At 42.0% G+C, this 17,332-nt stretch overlaps 1 long non-coding RNA gene across 1 annotated transcript; it reads left to right on the top strand.

Moving 5' to 3' along the window:
- Positions 1-12,158: 12,158 nt before the first annotated feature.
- On the top strand, positions 12,159-16,721 carry LOC129548572 (uncharacterized). Its single transcript, XR_008684346.1, has 3 exons — positions 12,159-12,295; positions 14,254-14,456; positions 15,848-16,721. It is a non-coding gene; the product is annotated as an uncharacterized LOC129548572 (long non-coding RNA).
- The last annotated feature ends 611 nt before the right edge of the window (positions 16,722-17,332 follow it).

The raw sequence follows: 17,332 nt of genomic DNA, 5'->3' as shown, positions 1-17,332 counted from the left end.
CCATGATTAAGTTTTGAAGAGCAGAATCTCTTCAACAAGTTTAAGAGAAAGGAAATTTTGTGGTTTACTATACCATTGGGAAGCCAAAACAACAATATGCTCTCTATTTTGAGGGCTGAACTTCCAAGGTCAACCCCAAGATGAAAATATGGAACTGGGTCAACAGAGCAGCTGCTTCTGCATTGGTCAAGAGACTTCCTGCATTTTCAGGAAGCTGATACCCTAATTGCCTGCCCCTGGACACACTGCCTCTCTACCAATGCTACTGTCCATACCAGCCAAGAGGAGTTACAACTTGTCTCTCTTCCCATGCGACTTAGTTATGAATCAAGTCTTATTTGACTACACTCACGAGAAGCCCTAGCTGCAAGGAAGTCTGAGAAGTGTGGTTTTAAGCTTTCTGAATTCTGCATGTTAAAGGGGGACTGAAATGGCAGTTGAATGAGCCAATTTAGGGTACTAACCAAGGGTATGTAGTTGTGTAATATTGAAGACTGGAGTAACATTGAAGGTGCAAATCAGATATGACCATCTGTGGGTTTATTTTTCCCCTTTTAGGACTAGAATAGTATTCATCACAATATTTGGTTTATGACAGTCTCATATCAGTGACATATGTATGGACCCTAAATTTCTTAGTAGAATAACAAACATCACAGATCCACCTACCACCAAAATAAAAGCTAGGTCCTTGACAATAACCTGCTGCTGCTGCTGCTGCTGCTAAGTCACTTCAGTTGTGTCCGACTCTGTGTGACCCCATAGACGGAAGCCCACCAGGCTCCCCCATCCCTGGGATTCTCCAGGCAAGAACACTGGAGTGGGTGGCCATTTCCTTCTCCAATGTGTGAAAGTGAAAAGTGAAAGTGCAGTCACTCAGTCGTGTCCGACCCTTAGCGACCCCACGGACTGCAGCCTACCAGGCTCCTCCATCCACGGGATTTTCCAGGCAAGAGTACTGGAGTGGCTTGCCATTGCCTTCTCCGGACAATAACCTACTTGTAACCAAATATCCCCTGACACTCCCATAGTCTAGGAACTCATCACTCTGAATTTCACTTTTTATTGCATCTGTATGCATGATTACAAAATGCCTTTTTAGAAATTTTAGTAATTTCTGTATTGCTATAAAAATACAATCAAACCCAATGTAACATTTGATTCTTACTTTTTTCACTGAATATCCCATTACTATATCCATCCATATTTTAAAATTTCACTATAGTTCATTTCAACTGTTGTATTCTATTGCTGAATATGACAATATCCATTATGTGAATATTCATCCATTTTTCTCTTAAAGGACATTTGGACTGCTTCAAAAATGCTTTAAAATTTATTTTTGCCTGTGCTGGGTCTTTCTTGCTGTGTAAGACTTTCTCTACTTGCAGTGAGCAGGAGCGTTTCTTCGTGGAGGGGCACAGGCTTCTCATTGAGGTGGCTTCTCTGTTGCAGAGCGCAGGCTCCAGGCATGTGTCTTCAGCAGCTGCGGCGCACAGGCTCGGCAGCTGTGGCTTGTGGGCTCTGGAGTGCGGGTTCAGCAGTCATGGTACATGGGCCTAGTTGCTCTGTGTCATGTGCATGCTTCCCTGGCCAAGGATGGAACCCATGACCCCTGTGTTGGCAGGTGGATTCTTATCTACAGTACCACCAGGGAAGCCCTGATTCAAAATTTTGATGCTGCAAATAGTGCTGCTGTAAACGTCCTTTTATAGGTACAAGAGTGTTTGCTGGAGTATTTACTGAAGATGGAATTACTGGGTCATTGGAATTTTTTAGTGTGAAGTTCTACATGTTGAAGGTCATCAAAATATAGTGTAATTTTCAGCCACATCTGGTTTAAAGGTAACGAGTCAACATAATCACTAAAAAATATGAAGGACTTAGACTTTTTTTTTTTCCTAAAAAAGCCTATATTCCATTGGAAGAAACAATTAAAATTTTTGCCTTGGTATTTTTTGGTACCTGCTCATCTTCTTAAATACTTTTTTACCCAGGGGTCCAACACAACTTTCCTACTCTCAGTTGAGAGGGATCCGCTAATAGAGGTTCCCTGATACGCAATAAGCAATTGTCCTTCTTAGATCACAACCTTAGGACCATGATCTCTGTCTCTTCTATTTCTCCAAAACTCTTCCTATTCACAGTATATTCCCTTAGCCACTGAAGCCCAAAGCTATGCTGCCACACTGTAGGGAAATCTGGGGGTTTCAACCACATTAGTAGGAAATTGATAAGGACACAGAGTGTCCGTTAATTCTAGGTTGATTTAGTGTAACATAATCATCAGAGTGTGATCAGGCTTCTGATTTACGTCAGGCTGCCTAAACTCTAGACAGAACCCTTATTTCATATCTGTCATAGGAAAAAGACTCTGATACCAAGATTTATGTGCATGTGTTTCATTGGGAGGACTTTCAGTTACAATAGCTCTCAGAGAGTGAGGAAAGCAGATTGAACAAGAAGCTGAACAACAGTGCAGTCGCAAGGGAGACCTCAGCTGATTTCCTGGGTAACTCCGGCGCTGAGATGAGCCTTCAGAGATGTCCTGAACTCAGCAAGGGACTGAGACCTTTGTCCTCCATATTGACTAGTTACAGGATACATGCTGCCCTTGGGAAAGGGTGTAGGCTTGAGTGAGTCAGCTCCCTCTGACCAGAGGTGATTCATGAGGAGGGCCTCTTGGCAGTTGAGAGGATAACTACTCAGTCCTGAAAAGGGGTCTGTGGAGAATATCACCATATCCACAAGAGTCCATCTCCTGGGCGATATGGATTCATTTGCTTCTTACAAATTTACCTCATCTTGGAACAACAACCTGAGAATCCTTGTTGGTCTGTTTCCTTGGGGAAAGTCACAAAAGGAAAGTTACTGGGCTAAACTATAAGCCCCTGCAGCTTATGGTCATAATAGTTCAAGTGACACTCCCTCCTCTACCTCCCATTCCAAATTCCCCACACCCCAGCTAGCACCTCTGCTGGTCTGGTGTCTGACCTAGTGGGGCAATTCGGACTCTCATTCCCATGGGATGTGAACCCCTAGTTAACATGCAATATTTAGGCCATGGCTACTAATTAAAATTAGACAAGACAATAACAAGGGACACTTCAGTGGTCCATCTGGGTGCTACACATATTCTTTCTCGCTCCTATTGCATAAGACCAGTCCTCTCTCCTCCTGATGATAAGGGTCAATTATTCCTGGCAGGCTGGTGACTCCTTTCCTTGTCTTCTTGACCTCGCAAAACTCCCCAAAAATTGGATGACACACATAACTTAAAATTCAATGGGACCCCTACTTATCACCTGGTGAAAGCATTCTACAGCTGGGAATACAAACTTCTATACATGTAGAACCTAGAGCTGTGAAGATAAAAGAATAAATTACTCCAATGGGCCACTGGGGGTGATGATAATTGGGACCACTTCTATGTCTACTCCTTCCTGGACTGTGTAGTCTACACAGTGGGTCCAGTACCTTATGACGATCATTGGTTAAACATATGTGTGGTTGCTGTTTAGTCACTAAGTCGTGTCCGACTCTTTTGCGACCCCATGGACTGTAGCCTGCCAAGGCTCCTCTGTCCATGGAATTCTCCAGTCCAGAATACTGGAGTGGTTTGCCATTTTCTCTTCCAGGGGATCTTCCCGACCCAGGGATCCAACCCACAGATCTGTGTCTCTGCGTCTTCTGTGCTGTAGGTGTATTCCTTACCGCTGATCTACCTGCGAATACCTTTAGCATATATATATATTGGGCCTTAAAGAACGGTACACCATACTCAGAAAGCATCATCACCAATCTGGCGTCTCAACTGTGCCTTCAAAGAGCTGTTCCATTGTTCTATCAGGCCAGCACCCTCTGGGTGGTGCAATGTGGAAAAGGACCATTGGGTCTCATGGAATGAGTACCTGTGCCGTGAATCAGGTCTCCATGTTATGCGGGATCCCATGTAAACAGATCAGCTAACCCATGAGCCTTCAGATAGTAGTGCTGGCTGAAGACATGCAGGTAGGAAAGGCAAACCCACACCCAGAATATTCATTGATTCTAGTCAAGATGAAGTGTCATGGTTGAAGTGATCTCATTTAATCATTTGACATCGAATGGCAGGTTAGTCTCTCCTGCTGCTGCTGCTGCTGCTAAGTCTCTTCAGTCGTGTCCGACTCTGTGCGACCCCATAGACGGAAGCTCACCAGGTTCCCCCATGCCTGGGATTCTCCAGGCAGGAACACTGGAGTGGTTTGCCATTTCCTTCTCCAATGCATGAAAGTGAAAAGTGAAAGTGAAGTCACTCAGTCGTGTCCGACTCTTAGCGACCCCATGGACTGCAGCCCACCAGGCTCCCCTGTCCATGGGATTTGCCACGCAAGAGTACTGGAGTGGGGAGCCATTGCCTTCTCTGAGTCTCTCCTAGGAATGGTGTAATATCAAGAGCTCAATCCTGGCCTCTGTGTGGACGGGTTAGATGCTTCACAGCAGTCGCGGTTGTGTTGGTCTTGGAGGGTGGGAACCCGTGTTGTATGGCCCGCGCGTAGCCTGCATCTGTGAGGACACAGCTCCACCGCTCGGGCACTCTCTGTGCCGCTCCTGTGCTGCTGAGTCACTCTGTCTGCGTGGCGGTTCAGCGCCTCTTTCACGGCGGAAGTCTTCAGTGCGGATTAGCACGTCATACAAAAACCTTCATGCTTTTCATCCCCTCCCCAGGTCCATGGACATGAATGCCTCTTTCCCAGTCCAGGAGGGCTGTGCCCTTTTAATCTTTCTCCTTCTAAGCCCCTGACCGTGAGTTTGTACAGACACACACATACACACACATGAATCTCAGGACCCTTGTCTTTCCACACGAAGTGTCTGATCAGGCACGTTTTCCGAAACTTTGCTCTTGGGGAGAATCTCCCTTCACTGTCGCCTTTTGTGCCGTTCTTGACTGGGGCTGCCGTGCACAGCAGCCTAGTTTCAGCCTCACTGACGTATTGAGCTGGCTCCCCAACGAACCAGTTCATTCCACCTCCTCTTTCATCATCGGGTCCGCTATGACCTGGCGGTCTGAGCCCCTAGTCACCACGCAATTCTTAGGCCCTGACTACCGTTAAAATTAGAGAAGACAGTAACGAGGGACACTGCAGTGGTGTATCTAGATGCTAAACACATTCCTTCTTGCTCCTATAGTGTAAGAACAGATTCTAAGATGGGTCTGGCATGACCCATCTTAGCATAGCTGAGGAAGAGGCGCCAGCGCCACAGTGGGGCTGGCACAGGAGTGTACCTGACCCCATCATTCAGCTCACCTGTGCCCTTTGGCCCGTTCGCGCTAGCTTCTCCCGCTAGTACCTTATTAGCATGTGGTGAGTATCCTGGCTGCTTTCCTTTTCTCAAAACATGTCCTACAGAATAATAATGCTAAGAGGTGTCCATCAAAAAGAATTCCACAATCCAACAAGTTGATGGAGTGTGGCCCACCTTATACTGCTCCTGCAGGCTCAGAGAGTGCAGTAACATACTAAAGTCTCTGAGATGACTGACAGTATAACACATTGTTTCCTAATGTCAGCGTACCTGAAACTTTTCTTCTTTTAATGGTCCATGCAACTAGAACTCCGGAGAACAAACTTTGGCTGGAGCTCTTTAATGCTTAAAGAGATTTATCTTGGCCTGCAGCTTTCAAGGATTTTTCTAATTGATTGCTCTTCAATCATGTAATGAACGTATGCCTTGCTTTCCATTCCCACTGGTCTCAGCCTGGTCAAAGTCATTAAGATCCCACACACCTAGACTACTCCACCAGGGACCTTCCCTTAAGTTTCTCTTACTTTCAATCTTTCACGCAAACCCAAGTAAAATCAATGGCCTAGAAATGCACTCTCCAATAAGTGGCCACTAGCCACACGAGGGAAATAAAGCATGCACAGATGAAGCAACTTGAATCAACTGGGAAATAATAGACCAAAAGCAGCATGTACTTAAAATAGCCTATAACAGTGTGATTCAACTTGCATACATAAAGGCGAGGAAAAGAACTCTGGCTTCCCCAGAGTTGTGTACACAGTTTCAAAGCTGGAGGTCAAAGGACTGTTTTGTGATGACTGACTGCCTTGCCCAACAATGCATCAGATGGAGACTTAAGAAATTGTCTCTCAGTTCTAAAATAGTAATACTGACAAGCTGAATCCTCATCCTCTGATTTATCAATGGTTAAGGAATAAGCAGAAGAAGCAGAAGGTCAAAGTCAGACTTTTTTAAACAGAATTACCCGGAGTGATAATGTTTCAAATAAAGATCACGTGAAATAAACACCAAGGCTAATAAATAAAAATCTCTCGGTTTCCTATGTTGCAGGAAGGTAACTACCAAACCCAGGTAACTTCCTTAGCCTGTGCAAAGTATAACATGAAACCCTGAAATTCGTAAAAAGACCATGGTGCTCTCTCCAGAAGGTATAGGTCTCAGGGTAAATAATGGTTTGTGGGCTTCCCAACAGCCAAACATTCATGCCATTGAAACTGGATAAAAGGAATACAGTTTTAGCTTTGAGAGGAAACCGAAGGGAAAGGGGTGCAAACAGGCAAGAGGCAGCCTGAGGGGTGAGGGGCTGCGGATGCCGAATGCTGGCCATGGCTCCACGAGCTGGTTAAACGTCTAGACTGAGACGCAGAGGAATGTGAGCAGAGCAGCCGCAGGCAACAGAGACTGCTGAGCCACTAGAGAAGCCCATCAGTCTAGATTTAACATGTGTGTATGTGTGCTAAGTTGCTTCAGTCATGTCTGACTCTTTGAGACCCTCTGGATGGTAACCCGCCAGGCTCCTCTGTCCATGGGATTCTTCAAGCAAGAATACTAAAGTGGGTTGCCATGCCCTCCTCTGGGGAATCTTCCCAACTCAGGCATCAAACCCAAGTATGTCTCCTGCATTGGCTGGCGGGTTCTTTACCACTAGTGCCACCTGGGAAGCCTGGATTTAACATATAATTTGTAAGTGCAAAATCTGCATCTTTGTAATTCAGGGATGACACTGAGAATAGTTTCCTCGGTCAGCTGCCCCATAATTCTCTCCATAGAGTCAAGGAAAATAAGCCTTGGAAATGACCTTTGTCTCTTTCCCAATGTTAAACCCTTCAAAAATACATGCTGCTGTTGTGATCATAGGTGCCTAATGAATCCTGGAAATATCTAAATGGCAGAAATCTTTACAAACAAGCACAGCTGTTATCTTCCTCATTCAGACAGCTGCCTGACATCACATGGGCAAAATCATGCTGTAACACAGTGTTTTGATGTTGCATAGATGTTGCCATTATACAGATAGCTGCCTACAAAGGTTCATGGCTCACCATTGATTCCACTGTGATTTCCTGCTTATATTAGGATTAGGAAAATGTTGTTCAAGTGCCCTTTATCCCATGAGAAAGTTCCAGAAAGGCTGGTTTGTATTTTTATCTTAAGCACCATGAAGACGTCCCTTTAACCTAACTAGACCTTTGCAGACCTTAAAGTCACTGATGCTGACAGTATCCTGCACTGATGGAGAGGAAGCAGGAGCCCCTTAAGTCATCAGAGAGCAGCTATGGAATGGAGCCCAGGCCCGAGGTACAGTTGTGCCAAGAAAGCTCTGGTTGGGAAGGTAGAGGAAAGAAACCTGAGCGCCTAACGTTGGCTACTTTCAGAGCTATTAATAATTGCAGGGCTATAATCAGGCTTAATCTCACAGCCTTAGCAGCAATTGCTCTGCAGAGCAGAGAAAAACAGAGGGATTGTTCTAGATGTCACTTTTTGGGGATGGAGGGAGGTGGAGAGGCTAGAAGATAAAATGTAATTAGGGCCAGAATAAAAAATTCAGAAACTTTTATAGGCAGGAAAATCTCCCTGCTTTTCCAGCTAACCCTATCAGTCTATCAGCTGTCCGTCTGTGATAACCACAGACTACATTATTCCTAACTCCAGCTTGCTGTTTCCTATTTAATTCCTTTGAAAAATGACACTAATATTGTTCATTTTAACTAAATTTTACCTATATACACACTGTGATTGGAGCAGGGGGGAAGAAACCTACAGGAATTCAAATATTGAAATTATCAAACAGGGATAATTAAGCAATTATACTGACCTTTCTATTAATTTATTTTTATTTTAATTAATTTGTATTGGAGTGTAGTTGATTTACAATGTTCTGTTAGTTTCTGCGGTATAGCAAAGTGAATCAGATATATATATACACACATATATGTATCTCCAGCCTTTTCTAGATTCTTTGGTCATATAGGTCATTATAGATTACTGAGTAGTTTTCTGTGCTGCATAGTAGGCTCTTAATAGTTATATATTTCATAGATAGCAATGTGTATGCTGACCTTTCTAAAAGAAATAAAAGACAAAAACTATGAAGAGTGACCTGACACTTGAAAAAGGACATTTGAAAAAGACCTAAAGAGAACTTCTAGAAATTGCATATATGTGTATATATGTGTATACAAATATTTGATATTAGAAACTCAGTGTAGGAACTTAGAAGATGGAAACAGCTAAAGTTAGTAAACCGGGAGACACACCTGAAGAAATGAAAAGGAATGACGCACATACAGATAAAAAGATGAAACTATGGAAGAGGAATTAAGAAACATGAAGAATAAAATGATACATTAATTATATCTCAAAAAAGGAAGGTCTAACATACATTAGTTGGAGTTTCAGAAAAAAGAGGGTCAAGAAAGTGGGCTGAAAATAATAGCTAAGAATTTTCCAAAACTGAAGAAAACAATATATGGTTTCAAGAAGCATAGATAATCTTAAGAAGGAAAAATAGGAAAAAGTAAATCATAGATAAATCAAAGTGAAATCACAGAGTACAGCGAAAAATCTTAAAAACTGGCACAAATAAAATACTACTTTTAAAAGAGAAACAGTTGGACCAAGAGCTGACTTCTCAGCCACAAAATGGAACACAGAATATCTTAATTGTGCTGAAAATAACTGCTGATCAAGTATATTATAGCCACTTAATTTTATTTCAAAAATGAGGAAAAAGGAAATATTTTTAGCTCAAGGACATCAGACAGAGTTTACTATGAGCAGACCCTAACTAAAGGAAATGCTAAATAATATACTTCAACTAGAAGAAAAATAATCCTAGATGGAAGGTCTGAGAAGCAAAAAGAGATCAAGAGCAAAGAAAGTGATAAATGAGTATAAACTGCAATAATGCATTGTTAAAAGCAAAGAATGAATGAAAATACATGATGATAACATGTAAGTTGTGTTGGTGAGAAAGGTTATAATATGAAGGGGGCAAAGTCTAAAGCAATTTTAGAGTTTTATAATTTAAATGTAAATGTAATATTTAGGATACCACTAGAAGAATGTAAACAGAAGTTACATATTCTAAACTTGTAGAAATAAAAATAGAAAGATGAAAAATATTCAATCCAAAAGTCCAGTAAAGGAGATAATAATAAAGAGGACTGGTAGGAGAAATAGAAGTGCAAAATAAGGTGATAAATTTAAATCCAAACATTATCAGTAATCACATGAAATAGATAAATTAAATGCTTTGTTAAACTTCTATTACATCACATTAGAAACTATTTAAATGGCATCTACCATAGAATGAATAACAATAGTATAGACACAATATGGAATATTATACTTCAAAAAAAAAGGGTAAACTATTTTAGAAACCTGCAGCTATACACAACAGCATGGATGTGTCATGCCGATTTAATACTGAGCAAGAAATGAAACACAAAGGATGCACACAATACACTCCATTTAAACAGAGATCAAAAACAGGCAACGTTAAATTACCTGGTTTAGGGATGCACACATAGAAAGAAAATTTGTTTTAGAAGTGATGATGTGATTATCATTACAGCTTGGACAAGTTTACCTTTGGGGAAAGAGGGATGTTTGTGATCAGGATATGATGCATCGGAGGGAGAGGAGGTCTGGAAGGCTGACAATGTCCTGTTTCTTATTTTGCAAGTGAATACAGGGTGTTCGCTTTAAAAATATTTGGGAAAATGTACATGTTTGCACTTGTATGAATGTAGATTACATTTGACAATAAAATGGTTTTAAATCATAAATTTAAAATGGTGAGGAGAGTATTATTTTACTCTCCTATTCTCATGAATATGATTTATTTTCAGCATGGCATTCTATTCATTACAAAATTTTGAGTGCTCTGCATGTACTCGTGCAAGGGGACAGATTTCTACCTTCAAGAAATTTATATCTGTACAGGGGTCTCCAACCTTTCCAAGTGTAATGGTACATTTCTAATATAAAGAAATTTCTAGCCTCAGGAATTAGGCATTTTAGTAGCTGTTACTTAGAGATCTGTTAAGGGGAGGTAAGAAGCTTTTATTCAATCAATAAAACCTTTTAGTAATTTTTTATTTTATTAATCACAGCAGCATCTATCTATTTGTCAAAGAGTTGAATATATTTGCATGAGTCAAATATTTCATGTGTAATTTCATTGGTAATGCTTTATGTGCATATTCATTCATTCACAAAGCCTATTGAGATCTACTTCTAGCTGGAGATTGTGCCTGGGCTGCCCGGGTGGTTCAGTGGTAAAGAATCTGCCTGCCAGTGCAGGAGACGCAGGAGACGTGGATTCAATCCTTGAGCTGGAAATATTCCTTGAAGAAGAAAATGCCAACTCACTCCAGTATTCTTGTCTGGGAAATCCCATGGACAGAGGAGCCTGGGGTTGCAAAAGAGTTGGCCATGACTTCGAAAATAAACAGTAGCAGACACTGTGACTATGTGTTCAAGGACCCCAGGCAATATTTCTAAGTCCTCTCTGCATAGATCTGTGGTACCCAGGTTGAGAATCATTGATTTATATCACTTCATCACTGTAATGTCTTTATAGTGGTCTCTATGCTGAGAAATTCACACACAAAAATTTAAAGGGACACAAATCTTGCAACGCCAGATACAAAGCATCTGAAGCAAAGGTACACAGATCCCTAGAAGGAACAAATCTAGTGTATGTTTCAGGTTATTATCCCTTTTATTTCTCTTGCAGCCATTATTTGCCTAGGATTCATCACAAACACTGAACACTGCTCTGCTTCTTAAGTCTGTTTTATTTTTATTAATTTTACTCTTACATATTTCACCCAATTCGTCTCCAGATCTGCCCCTTCCTGCAGTGCATCATGGGAAGTCAGAGCATGGGCTCCGGGCCGTCTGCGCCGACTTCCGCCAGTCCGCGATCTCGCGATGTTAGTGAAGAGCCTCTCGGATGCGAGCATCGGAAAGCCTAGCTGGAACTGTATTGTTCCAAGTCAGGATCTGTCTGGCTCAGGCACGGCTGAATCCCAGCACCGCTTTCCCCAGGATATCACACAGCATGTCACACAGTCTTGAGCATTCCTGTCCGCATCTCCTGCCTGCGCTTTCTTCGCCCTGCCCTCAAGGAGCTTGCACTCAGGGAGAGACTCCGTGAAAGCCGCAGCCGGGTGCCTAGCGCCCTGCCTGCGTGGCTCCCGGTCTGGGGCTTGTTCTCTCGCACCTGGTGGTAGATTTTGTTCCTTTCTTCTGCTCTGAGCACTCCTGTATCCCAGACCACAGCAGCCTGCTTGCAGGGAATTGCCTTCCGAAAATCCAGCCAGTTTTCCAGAGTTCCCAGACTGTGCCCGTGGTGGCTGAAACCTCAGACTTTGGCACTGGAACTACACACGTTCCATCACGTGTAGTTTTATTCCTTTAGTCCCGACCGTTTTCACAATGGTAGAAACCCACAGAATGCAGGCTTAGTGTCCCTCAAGTGTGAATGCATTCTGCAAAAATTGCTCTCTGCACCTGAACACCTACAAACTATCCTGTTCTTCAAGAAGAGGGCTTTTATAGGCTTTCTTGAATTCAAATGAAAAAAGAATATTTTTTAAGGAATTATGGATTGAAGATATCCTGATTGGCCAGAAATTGTTTTTCCTATGATCTCATTATCAAATATATCTCATTTATTATAGCTATCAAATCCCTACCTTCTGTGTTAAAAAGTCTCCTTTTACATGCTAGGCATATACCCAACACAAATTATGCACTCTTTTTAACCGAAAGCCATGTAGAAGGATATTTATAGTGGTACTACTATAATAGCTTCAAGCTAAAAACAGCCCAAATGTTCATCGGCAGTAGGACAGATAAACAGATTGTGGTCTAGTCATATGATGGGATTCTCTATATTCCTGAAAGTAGCAAATCAAACTACATAAAAGCAAATTGAATGAATCTCAGAAGCTAATAACCAGCAAAAAAAGCCAGAGACACAAAAATGCACAAGGTATGATTCCTTTTATATAAAGTTCAGCACTAGGCAAAGCTAATGCAGACTTTTGAAGTGGTTTGCTTTAGGGCAGGAGGGAAGGACAGCATTTGGAGGAGGGCAGGGGGACTTTTCGGTGTTGGTAACATTCTATATCATGACCCAGTTTCATAGCTAGGTTCATTTTGCGATAATTCATTGAGCTATAAATTTGTGATTTGGGTACTGTTTTTTAACTAGAAAGAGTTTTTCTTAACAAAAGTTGAGCATTTGCTGCATTGCCAAGATTTTGTGTGAATCCCACTTCTGCTCCTTATCAGGAAAGTCCTGGGCTGGGAGTGTTGTTTTCCTAAGTAGCTGCAAGACTGTGCGTGTGTGTGTGTGTGTGTGTGTTTGCACATGGATCTGTGAGCTGGAATCCTGGGGTTGATATCCCAGATCCACTAGTTTCTGCTTCACCTTGGGCGGGTTACTGAAACTCTCTGTGCTTCAGGACCTTTATTCAGGAAATGAACATAAAAATTTAAGGATGATACTTATCAAGCACTCCCATCCATGCCTGTTCCCTGGAGGGAACTCAGCACACATTAGCTATAGTTACTACTCCATCAGCATCGTGCTTTGCTTTCATAATCCATAAGACCAGCACTCCTGAGTTTTACTGGAATGCAGGGAGACAACAACCTCTCCCTCCCAATCCAAGCTCTGAAGTTCCCACAGGAAACATCTTCCTTGGACATGAAAGCTGTGACTAGAAAACAGGGTCACATTGTAAAATATGGCCACTCACACCAAATTATATAAATCGTTGTTTGGTTGCTCAGTCGTGTCAGACTCTTTGTGACCCCATGGACTGTAGAATGCTAGGCTCCTCTGTCCATGGGATTTCCCAGGCAAGAATACTAGAGTGGGTTGCCATTTCCTTCTCCAGGGGATCTTCCCAATCCAGGGATGGAACCTGTGTCTCCTGCATTGCGGGCAGATTCTTTACCACTGAGCCACCAGGGAAGCCCAAAGTATGCAAATTAGGTGTCATAATTCAAAAACAGGGGAGCAAATTAGTTTCCAAAACAGAAGTAAGGAATAACTTGGGAGATAATGTTAAGAATACAGTATAAATATCCCATTGATGGGCCACCTTTACTCAAAATTAAACCATCCTTCTCTACACACAATGCCAAGGTGTACATTAAACCTGAGTATCTGTCCCATTTTTAACTGTGTGCTTAGCCAAGTCAAAATTTATATTTCTGTGGTTAGGAAAACAAACAAACAAACAAACAGATCCCACTCCATGAGAACAACACTTTTATTTTGTATTTCACTGGGTTTACTTTTTCCCCTGTGGTTTTTCAATACTCTCAGTTCAGTTCAGTTCAGTTCAGTCGCTCAGTCGTGTCCGACTCTGCGACCCCATGAATCACAGCACGCCAGGCCTCCCTGTCCATCACCAACTCCCAGAATTCACTCAAACTCATGTCCACAGAGTCGGTGATGCCATCCAGCCATCTCATTCTCTGTCGTCCCCTTCTCCTCCTGTCCCCAATCCTTCCCAGCATCAGACTCTTTTCCAGTGAGTCAGCTCGTCGCATGAGGGGGCCAAAGTATTGGAGTTTCAGCTTTATCATCAGTCCTTCCAATGAACACCCAGGACTGATCTCCTTTAGAATGGACTGGTTGGATCTCCTTGCAGTCCAAGGGACTCTCAAGAGTCTTCTCCAGCACCACAGTTCAAAAGCATCAATTCTTCGGCGATCAGCTTTCTTCACAGTCCAACTCTCACATCCATACATGAACACGGGAAAAACCATAGCTTGACTAGACGGACCTTTGTTGGCAAAGTAATGTCTCTGCTTTTTAATATACTATCTAGGTTGGTCATAACTTTCCTTTCAAGGAGTAAGCGTCTTTTAATACTCTGCCTCTGTTTTATCTCAGAGTTTCTGAATGTTCTCCAACAACTGATATAAACACAGTAAACAGTGTAACAGTCAAGAAACTTGATATAGAAGTGGAGGCACATTAACAGCAAGACGTCCAAGATAGAGCAGAGAAAAACGATGTAGCTGTAAGCTGGGCTCCGAACGAAGAATGTACGTGGTGGGGACTGTGGTGTGGGGAGAGAACTGAGAGCTGAAGTCAGCTGCTGAATTTCAGGAGTTATCAGAATATTACACAGGTATGTTTGTGGCCAATTATAAATCTAAGGAATGCTTAGAATGGCATTATAAACAGAGCAAGTGCTAAATAAATATTGTTCAAATGAATGTAGGAATGAAGGCAAGAAGTAAAGAAAAATCAGACTTTTTCTATCTTTTTTGATAAATCATGGAATCTTAGATTTAAATGAGACCCAGCATTGCCTTGACCTGAATGGGAAGGAAGTCCAAAAGGGAGGGGATATATGTATATATGTGGCTGATTCATCTTGCTGTAGAGTAGAAACTAATACAACATTCTAAAGCAACTATATTCCGATAAAAATTAATTTAAAAATTAAAAATAAAATGGGCCCCCAAAGTCCCTTTGTCTATTCCCCTCACAAGTGGTTTCAGCTTAAGTACCTCAGAATCTCAAGTTTGCATTAAGAGCCAGTTGATAAAGAAAGAAAAAGAAGTAAACACTGAAGCACAGGTTTTTTATTTTTTAAGGAAATACAAGCTGTTCTAGAATAATGGATCACTGAAGGACAGTTTTTAGCAAAAAAAAGCTATCATGGGCAATTGAAAAGGACCCCGAAGAGATAATTTATCCTGTCATCTCTTCTCAGACTGCAAAATACAGAAATCATTAGTTAATACCAACATTCTTCTACATTTGTATAGTACTTTTGGTTCCCAAAGTGCTTTCAAAAACATTATCTCCGTTAATCCTCACCAGGAGTAGGTATACTTTCCTGAGGTCAAAAGAAATTACTAGCCCAGAAGAAATGGGTGCTTGTTGACTTATGGGTGCACAGTTGCCTCAACACAGAAATGTGGAAAGTCTTTATAAAACACAGCTCCACAAAAATACATTCATTTCTTTGGTACCAGGGAGAGTTGGAGTTAATTGGTATCTTGTCTTCTTGAAGCTGTAAATTTTTCAGTACTCATGTGGGGAGTATTTTTCTCTTCCCCTCCCAAGACCATAGCACGGAGAGCCACAAAGGTGCTCTTGCTGTCTATGTGAGTGGGGAGGGGAGGGGATGTTGGGAGTGGTCCCACCCTCAAGAAGGATTCTCAGGGGCTGGGGAGGGTATGTGTGTCCTGGGCCTCACCATGTACTTGTGCACCACTCACAGGAAATGGTGGAGAAGGGTAGGGCTCAGATGGGGATGCCTCTGGCAGGGCTCAGAATGATGGGGGTGAAGGGTTTAGTGTAATACTTCCAGAGCAGGGGCCCCAGTTCAGTTCAGTCGCTCAGTTATGTCCGATTCTTTGTGACCCCGTGGACTGGAGCACGCCAGGCCTCCCTGTCCATCACCAACTCCTGGAGTTCACCCAAACTCATGTCCATTGAGTCGGTGATGCCATCCAACCATCTCATCCTCTATCATCCCCTTCTCCTCCCACCTTCAATCTTTCCCAGCATCAAGGTCTTTTCCAATGAGTCAGCTCTTCGCAACAGGTGGCCAAAGTATTGGAGTTTCAGCTTCAACATCAGTCCTTCCAATGAAAACCCAGGACTGATCTCCTTTAGGATGGACTGGTTGGATCTCCTTGCAGTCCAAGGGCCTCTCAAGAATCTTCTCCAACACCACAATTCAAAAGCATTAATTCTTCAGTGGCCCCAGCTGGTAGCAAAAGACCAGCGCGCAACAGCTGCATTATACAGCACAAAAGGCCCTTTGCTTCCATTTCTCTGAGCTGCATAATGTTGTAAGCCTGGGATTTTGATACGAACTATAGGAGGTGGAAGGCATTTTTTAAAATAAATTAATATTGGATTGTTACTAACCTTGGTAAATTGTAAATTGTATTTGATTTGACTCAAAAATATAAAGTTGCTATTTGATTTAGAAATACATATGTGATTCATATGTGGTGGAATATTATTCAGCCACTAAAAAGAATGAAATAATATTATTTGCAGCAACATGGATGGACCTGGAGATTATCATACTAAGTAAGTAAGTTAAATAGGGAAAGACAAATATCATATGACGCTGTTTATATGTGGAATCTAAAAGAATGATACAAATGAATGTTTTAATAGTTACAAAGCAGAAACAGACTCACATACTTAGATAATGAATTTGTGATTCCTGGTGTGGGGAAGGGATAGGTTGGGAGTTTAGGACTGACATGTACACACTCTGTATTTAAAATATATAACCAGCAAGGACATACTGTATAGCCCAGGGAACTCTGCTCAATATTCTGTAATAACCTGAATGGTTGAAAAGAATTTGAAAAAGAATAGATACATATATAAAAAACACTGAATCACTTTGCTGTACATCTGAAACTAACACAACATTTTAATCAACTATACTCCAAAATAAAATAAAAACTAAACAAAGAACTATAAAGATGTAATGTTTCTTGCATTTGAGTGTCATGGAACAATTGTGGTTGGATACATTTTCATTCAATAAGCACTTATTGAGCACCTACTGGGAACCTGAACCTGCTTTAGGATACCAAAGCACTCGTTTCTACCTACATTGGGGCTGTAGTGAGAGACAAAACTGCAATGGTCCCTGTCCCTGAGAAGCTGGTCCCATCAATCAGGAAAGACAGACAAATAAGGAATAACACTGCGGTGTGCTGAGGGTTACAGTAGAGCAGATATAGGCTCCGAGACACCACAGACCGGGGCTCCTTAACCTGGTCTGGGTGCCTGGGAAGGCATGCCTGCAAAAGCCACATTGAAGCAGAGGCCTGAAGGGTTCTGACCTACATTATACAATGCATCATTCTACCATTACCATATTAAGCACTCACTACAGTTACAGGGTATTCGCCATTTTCAAATCTCTCACTCAGGATTGAGCTCCTGCAGGTCCTGGAGCATGATGTAAAATTGGTTTTTAAAAAAACAGAGCCCTTGCAAATAGTAAACATTGGGAGT

This window comes from Moschus berezovskii, chromosome 25 (assembly GCF_049115385.1).
Source record: "Moschus berezovskii isolate FMDL1 chromosome 25, NW_MosBer_1.0, whole genome shotgun sequence".
NCBI classification, from domain to species: Eukaryota; Metazoa; Chordata; class Mammalia; order Artiodactyla; family Moschidae; genus Moschus; species Moschus berezovskii.
The sequence above is the reverse complement of the archived record's forward strand: the minus strand, read 5'-3'. Positions and strand labels throughout refer to the sequence as shown.